Here is an 8,584-nt window from a genome sequence, read left to right on the forward strand (position 1 = left end):
CTGACAATGGAAAAAGGGGAGTGGAATGAAGGGGGTGGGATGCACAAAGAAAAAGGGGAGTGGAATACATTTACACAACCTGTGTGAGAGGAGTGGGCTAAACAGGATACCTTTACCTAATCCCATCCCCTTTCCCTGCCATTCCACATCTCTCTGGAATGTGTGAGTCAGCTACTTCCTCTAGCAGGGTCTACAGAAAACACAAAGGGCAGCTTAGAGTTCAATTAACCCCTTCATTTCTTACAACCCCCCCTTTGAGACTCACTTCCTCTTTAAAATGATGTGAAGTCTCACTTATCTGTTTTATTTTCACGAGGTATCACGGTGTATTTTCTTCTCGAGTCTTGATCTTGCTGGCTTAGGGCCATGTAGGTAACTCTTATTTGCTTTTGAGTGACTGACTCAGACACATTACGAATCAAAACAGTAAGGCAGGGAATACAGCATGGCAATGAAAGAAACAGTAATGACACCATAAGCACTATGGGAACTAGACTGCGAAGCCATCTAATATCAGGCAACCATGACCATAACCAAGAAAAGATAGAATCACTTCTTTCGTTCTTCTAAGGACCTTCTTGAATAAGCGTTTCCATATGATGGATAGTGCGGTCAATACTTGGTGCATAATCAGAAATATACATACAACAATGGGACTTGATCAAAACACACACACCTCTTTTCGCGGCTAAAATAAAATCAAGGGCTTGGCGATTTTGTAAGGTCACATTCTTAATTTCACTTTGTTCTTTGGCCAACATTTTAACACTAGAAATTGTATCTTTGAACAAACTCTCCGTCTAATTGGATAATAGGTATAAGTCTCTATAATTAAAGGCAACTCCTACTCCTGGAATTATTCTTCTAGCAACCTCCGTCCCTCAATTAAATCTTAAGGGAGAGTTAACTTCCCTTCGATTACGAAGCCTTCTTTTGATTGTGACTTATGATGAATAATTAAAGGGGATAGCATGCACTACCAATCTTTTACTCCCCCCCCTCTCCCGGTGGAACATGCAGACACATCTAACAATCAGATACATTTAGGGTTTTTGACAACTGCTTAATATCCTGAAAATATGCATTTTTCTCTCATAGATGTTTTTCTTTATACTCAAGAGCATATACCTGGGAAAGAATGGTAAGGAACAACACAATTTTTGCCCACACTCTCATGATTCTACAATTGCGAACTCCCCAAATATAGCTGTGAGAAGCACCAATAGTATAAAAAGTATGAGTGCAAATATTCTCTTGTGTATTATTGTCCGTGAGTGTAGATTTTAAGCTTAGCCCTCCCAAGGTGCTTTGAAGTATATGTCTTTTCTTTGCTGGCTTCTTGTGTGGGACCCCTGTCGGCTCCCGGTACTGCGGCAGGGGGACCTACGTTGGTGTCCTCAGGGATGTATGATTTTAATCTACAACAATGTGTCCATTTAGCCGATCCCAGCAATTTTACACAGGCATGCGTCACCAGTCCAACCACATATGGCCCTTCCCAAGACTCCCCCAAAGTCACTTTATTCTACTTGTTCAGCCACACTCGGTCTCCTGGCTTGTATTGATGCAAGGGAGCGTCCAAGGGAAGTGTCTGGGTCGTCACTGCATATTCTCGAAGCTGTGAAAGACAGGACTGCAAGCCAGTTAAGTGTTCTCGTAATTGGCTGTCTCCTATCTCCCATGTAACTCCAAATGAATGTGGCCGGGGAATGGGGGGTGGAAATCCAAAAAGCATCTCAAAGGGAGACACCCCCATCCCCTTTCTGGGCATGATTCAAGCTTTTGTCAGGGCTATTGGTAACGCCTCTACCCAAGACATCTGAAGTTCTATTTGTAATTTTTGCAACGTGCTCTTCAGAGTCCTATTCATTCTCTCAACCTGCCTTGAGGCCTGAGGCCTCCAGGGTGCATGCAGCTTCCACTCAATTTGCAAAGCTTGTGCAAAAGCCTGTGTTACTTTTGAAGTAAAATGAGACTTTAAGTCACTCTCTAAACATTCAGATACTCTATACCTGGGGACAATCTCTTGTAACAGTTTAACAACCACAATGCAAGCTGTACAGTTTCTACAAGGAAACGCTTCTACCTACCTCGTAAGCTGGCAAACAATAACTAAAAGATATTTATATCCCTTGGAGGGCGGGAGCTCAGCAAAATCAATTTGCACTCGTTGGAAAGGGTAATATGCAAGCGGCCGACTACCTGGTGGCACTTCTTTTGCAGAAGGTCCAGCCTTCTGACATACTTGACAACTCTGGGTGACCCGCTTCACTGCCATGGTGATCCCTGGGCAAAACATTTGCCTTTTAACATATTCAATCAGGGCTGTCATTCCCGGGTGCCCCAACTGGGCATGAATCATTACAGCAAGGGGGTGCACTAAGGCCTCTGGGATATAAATTCTTCTATCTGGGAGCCCCTTCCATCTTTCTGGGAGGTCCGTCACGGTCAGCTCTTTTTCTAGCGGCCTCTTGCGCTGCCTCATCTGCTAGCTGGTTTCCTCTTCGAAGGTATGGATCAGTGCTCTTCCCGTGTGCTTGCACATGCACTATGGAGACTTTTTCTGGAAGCTTGACAGCCAAAAGCAGTTGTTCTAGCAAACTCTGGTGTTGTACAGGCTGTCTATTTGAAGACACAGACCCCCGAGTGGACCAAAGTCTAGCATGGGCGTGGCAAACCCCAAATGCATACAAACTGTCTGTATAAATGTTCACTTCTTGCCCCTCTCCAAGTTCAAGGGCTCTCATTAATGCCACTAACTCAGCTGCTTGAGCTGAATATTTACTGGGCAATTTCTCTAGGTACTTTCGAACGGGTTTAATCATGATTACAGCACATCCGGTATATCTCTGTCCATCTTTAACAAAGCTGGATCCATCTACAAACATCTCAAGGTCTGGCTTCACAATTCACCTGGTCCCTTCTTCTGCCCCTCTCCTCCTTTCTAAAATGCTGCTATCATCTTCACAGTTCTCTTTTCTCAAACACCCCCCTTGCTATCTCTAGTAAGGCCAGCAGGGGCAATCTCGGAGCTCCCGGAGTCTTTTGGAGCTTTCTCTAACTATCTGGGGCAGCCTGCCCGATAAATTGCATAGTCATTAAATGCAAATTCTCTGGTAGGCTCATATCAAGGTCCATATTCTTCTTCGAACTCTGTCTTCAGCCTTTCCAAAAAGGCAGCTGGAGTCTCATTCTTCTCCTGCCTGATATCAAGGGCCTTACTGAGATTCGGGGCTTTCCTGGCTGACTTTCGCATTCCTTCTAGTAGCAGAGAAAAATATCTCTGGTGCCTTTCTCTTCTTGCATCACTATTCACGTCCCAACCAGGGTCTTGTGTAGGAAGGGCAGCTGTAATTTCATTTTCAGTGGCCCCAGGCTTCTCGGACAGAAACTGCACTCTTGCTCTTGCCAATATCGTGGACTTAATCTCCGGCAGGCAAGAATTAAGGAGCATTTGGGAGTCATGCCATGTGGGGCAGTGGGTACTAGCGAGAGATTCAAACAGCGATATCCAGGGTGCTAGATTTTGGCTAACGGGCGGGTTCTGATGTTTCCAATTATACAAGTCACTGGTGGTGAAGGGGACATACATAAAGATTGCTGTGCCATCTTCTCTAGGGGGCAATTGACAAAGAGGAAACATCTGTTTCTTTTTCCTGCCTTTCTTTCTCTTTGTTCCACTAGCGGGAGGTTGATCTGGAGACGGGACGGCGCTGGATGTGCCAGATGCACCCGTTTCAGACTCAGTCTCCAATTCAGATTCACTCTCCTGACGCGGATGCCATGGGGCCGTGGGCATGGTATATGGAGGAGGCACAAGATCATCATCTTCCCCTTGCTGAAACACGAATGTTTCAATTATTCTTCTTGAGGTTTTATTCTACGGATCACCATGACAGGGTTGCAGGCAAACACCCATTTGGGTGGTGGCTTAGAGGTGACCACAGTCTGCCAAGGAATCGATATAGGGAAATTGATCTAGTCTCCCTGCGTCTGTCACTATAACATGAACAGCGCTAACAAGTGCCGGAGAGAAAGAACCCCCTTTTGGCCAAGAAGGACAGAGAACAGGCCATTCTTTTTCACAAAAGTGCTGCAACCTATCCCTCTTCATCTTAACACCATAATCACCACAAAATGCCTTAAAATTCTTTAAACAACATCCTAGGGGCGTTGCCCCTCCTGAACGGGACTGTGCACCACCCATCGTGACAGGGTCCTAGGGTCTGCTCCCAAACACTCTTGCCAATCGCTTTGCTCCTCGCCGGCCCTGATCCGCCTTTCAGCTTGCAATCAGAGAACCGCGGCTAAGAGCTCCACACTCGCTCGGACCGTCGGACCCTGCTCGGAAGGTCTCCTTGGTGTCCTTCAATCAACTCTACACAAGCAGACCCTGCCCTCCCTCTATGTGTCTGGCGTTTCACAGATCACACTCACCGGGTCTCGGTGCACTCCTTCCGTTCCCCCTGCCGACCCTTTAGGCGCGTCTGCAGTGGCTCGAGCCTAACCCATCTCCGACCAGCGGGTTCTACGGAGCTCCAAAGCGCGGTCCCACGTTGGAGAGACAGCTGAACTCAGCCGGTCGCGACTTCTCTTCCACCGTGCCTTCGCAGCTTTGGACTACCGCAGCCCACTCAGGGACGGATCCGAGTCCACGGCACCAGAAATTGTTAGAAATATGGCAGGTTCTTGTCCCTGACCTTAGGTACGAAAGACGAGCGTAGAAAAACACTGCAGAGGACACCACGTATCAGTATACTGAGGTGCGACTCGAACAGGGTCGGACCCTGATCGGAGCTTGCACACCACTTTTATTCACATAGGGTCAGCTGACAATGGAAAAAGGGGAGTGGAATGAAGGGGGTGGGATGCACAAAGAAAAAGGGGAGTGGAATACATTTACACAACCTGTGTGAGAGGAGTGGGCTAAACAGGATACCTTTACCTAATCCCATCCCCTTTCCCTGCCATTCCACATCTCTCTGGAATGTGTGAGTCAGCTACTTCCTCTAGCAGGGTCTACAGAAAACACAAAGGGCAGCTTAGAGTTCAATTAACCCCTTCATTTCTTACATAGTCCCTACTTGGCCATGAAGCTCATCTAGTGACTTTAGGCCAATCACTGACTCTCAGCTTAACCTACCTCACAGGGTTGTTGTGAGGATAAAATGGGGAGGAGATTACGTATGCCACTTTGGGCTCTGTGGAGATAAAAAACAAACATCTTCAAACATGACCTACAAATTAGCGCTCCCCTCTCCCGAGACCACAAGCTTTTGTTAATGTTCCACTGCTGTCCCTTTCCATTATGTCCTCAACATTCTTGGCCAATTCTGAGTCTCACATATCAGCTTGTTGCCAAATGCTGTTGAAGAATGCCTGACACATTTTTCTTTCCATTGATCTGGGCTCTTTTGGAAAAACTACTCGCCAAAAGCTTGTTGAGGGAAATGAAATGCCCAAAAAGGTGGTGCTTCCCCACACAGAAAACTCTATGCATTTCATCACATTGTGCAAACATGGTAACTTTTTATTATTTATTTATTTAAAACATTTATATCCCACCCTATATCCATAAGATCTCAGGGCGGTGTTAATTAAAAATGTCCTCCTTCTCACAAAGAGCTATATGGCAGGCAGAAGAAAAAGTAAGCCATACCCAAGGTGTGCCGGTGGCTGCCATATTTTGAACAAGTTGAAGTTTCTAGACTAGGTCTATGTAGAGCACATTGCGAAAGTCGAGCCTTGAAGTTACCAGCACGTGCACTACAGTCCTTAGGTCTTCCCACTCTAGGAAGGGGCGCAGCTGGCATATCAGCTGAAGCAGATAGTAGGCACTGCTGGCCATCGCATCTATCTGAGCTGTCATTTGGAGTGAGAGATCCAGAAGTACCCTCAAGCTGTGAGCACAGTCTTTCAGGGGAAGTGTAACCCCATCCAGAACTGGCTAACAAACCTCCAAACCCAGGTTAGGGTCCTTGACAGTAAGCACCTCCATCTTGTCTGGATTCAGCTTCCGTTTATTTTTCCTCATTCAGCCCATTACTGCTTCCAAGCATTCATTCAGAGGAGACACACTATCGTTTGCTGATGCTGTTGTTGAAGGCATAGAGAAATATATTTGGGTGTCATCGGCATACTGATAGCACCCTGCCTCATGCCTCCAGATGATCTCTTCCAGCGGTTTCATGTAGATGTTGAACAGCATTGGGGATAGGATGTGGTGTTCCTATAGCAAAGTGTTCTAGTAAGTGCATTTGGGTTTTAAGTTTGAGTCTGGATGTCACCCTGGAATCCCAGTGATTTCTAACCATTTTAGATTTCAGGGATAGAAGGAAGACTCTTAGCAATCATGTTTAAACCCCCACATATTTGGCTATAGTCAAGACAAATGGTGAAAAGTAATAGCTTGGATCCTCAATGGCCATTCTGTGACTGGAAGGACTCCTGTTCACGGGAGGCAGAAAAAGGAAAGGGGTGAGAAGGTGATCTTCACCAATTCCTTCTCCTGCGGTGACCTCACATGTTGCTCTGGGAGGATCTCTCAGTCCTCCATAGCAGCTGCCCTTCAGGAGTCACAGGAGATCATGGGGAAAAGGAAGAACTACGAACCTCACCTGCCTGCCCCCTTCCTCCAGAGTGTGTGGGACTCTGCTAAGCAGTACTTTGCATCCAACACATGGCATCTGAAAAGCATCTGTTGCAATAGCTCTGCATTATCTCTTAATAACCACATAGGCACCGATATTTATAGGCTGTTGGCATTGTAATTAATTCATAGGGCCATTTAACAGTAGACATTAAGGCGTGATTTACATGTTACAATAACATGACTGGTATAGCACAACTGAAAGCTGACAAGTAGTAATCACTGTGTTGTTGTTCTTGAAAGTTCCCATAGAAGATGTACTGTGAGGAGTATTTCACAGTATTAGCAGCTTATGATATTTCATATTTGAAGCCTGGCAAAAGATGCCAACTCCAAAGCACTCTGTTTCAAAGGCTGAATTAAAATGGATCTTGTGATACCACTGTTGGAAGAAGAGCCAGCGTTAGCCTAGAGTTCTGTTCACAACTAAACAAATAGATTTGAGATGAAAAGTGCAATTGTATGGTCCCAGGAGACCATCCCAGGCCCCATTCTTTGGCGTCCCCCTCTGAGGCTATTGACATTGCCGTGACCATGGAAGGGGGACTCTGGAATCCGATTCCTCCCCATCCTATCTCCTGCCCCCTGCTCCCTCACAGCCACTGTGGAAAGAACCAAGCAGGCTGCTTTCAAGGTAGCAAATGCGGCCTTGGAGGACCTTGGAGGAGTGCGACCCTGTTGGTTCTCCTGGACCTCTCAGTGGCTTTCGATACCATCAACCATGGTATCCTTCTGGATAGGTTGTCTGAGCTGGAAGTTGGAGGTACTGTGTTGCAGTGGTTCCACTCCTACTTGGATGGCCGATTCCAGAAGGTGGTGCTGGGGGATTATTGCTCTGTGCCGTGGCTCCTAAGCCATGGGGTTCCACAGGGCTCTATTTTATCCCCTATGCTGTTTAACATATACATGAAGCCGCTGGTGGAGGTTATCCGGAGTTGTGGACTGAGGTGTCATCAATATGCAGATGACACCCATCTCTGCCTTTCCTTTTCATCAAACCCAGGTGAGACAGTGTCTGTTCTGAACCAGTGCCTGGGCACGGTAATGGACTGGATGAGGGCTAACAAACTGAGACTCAATCCAGACAAGACGGAGGTACTGTTAGCGGGGGGTTCATCTGTCTGGCAAGGTGATGTTTGCCCTGTCCTGGACGGGGTTGCACTCTCCCTAAAGAATCGGGTCCGTAGTTTGGGGGTGCTCTTGGATCCAGAACTGTCACTGGAGGCACAGGTGAACTCAGTGGCAAAGAGCACCTTTTATCAGCTTAGGCTGATATACCAACTGCGCCCTTATCTGGACAGAGATAGCCTAGCTACAGTTCTCCATGCTCTGATAACCTCTCGTTTGGATTACTGCAATGCGTTATACATGGGGCTTCCTTTGAAAATGGTCCGGAAACTTCAACTGGTACAAAACAGGGCAGCACGTTTACTAACAGGGACTGGCCGACGAGACCACATTACGCCATTCCTTTTCCAGCTTCATTGGCTGCCAGTCCAGGTCCGGGCCCATTTCAAAGTGCTGGTATTAACATTTAAAGACCTAAATGGCTTTGGGCCAGGCTATCTGAAGGAACGCCTCCTCCCGTATGTATCTGCCCGGACCCTAAGGTCATCCTCAGGGGTCCTTCTCTGCGTGCCCCTGCCAAAGGAAGTGAGGCGTGGCACCCCGGCTGTGGAATGAGCTCCCTAAGGAGGTTCGCTTGGCACCTACATTGTATGCTTTTAGATGCCAGGTGAAGACCTTTTTATTCTCCCAGCATTTTAACAGTCTATAAATAAATTTTAACTCTGTGTTTTAAATTTGTAATTTTGCATTGCTGCTGTTTTTATCTGGTTGAGCTTTTATATTGTATTTTATAGTATGGTTTTATACTGTTGTTTTATGCTTTGAATGTTTTTCATTTTTGTGAACTGCCCAGAGAGCTCTGGCTAT

This window comes from Elgaria multicarinata, chromosome 1 (genome assembly GCF_023053635.1).
Source record: "Elgaria multicarinata webbii isolate HBS135686 ecotype San Diego chromosome 1, rElgMul1.1.pri, whole genome shotgun sequence".
NCBI lineage: Eukaryota > Metazoa > Chordata > Lepidosauria > Squamata > Anguidae > Elgaria > Elgaria multicarinata.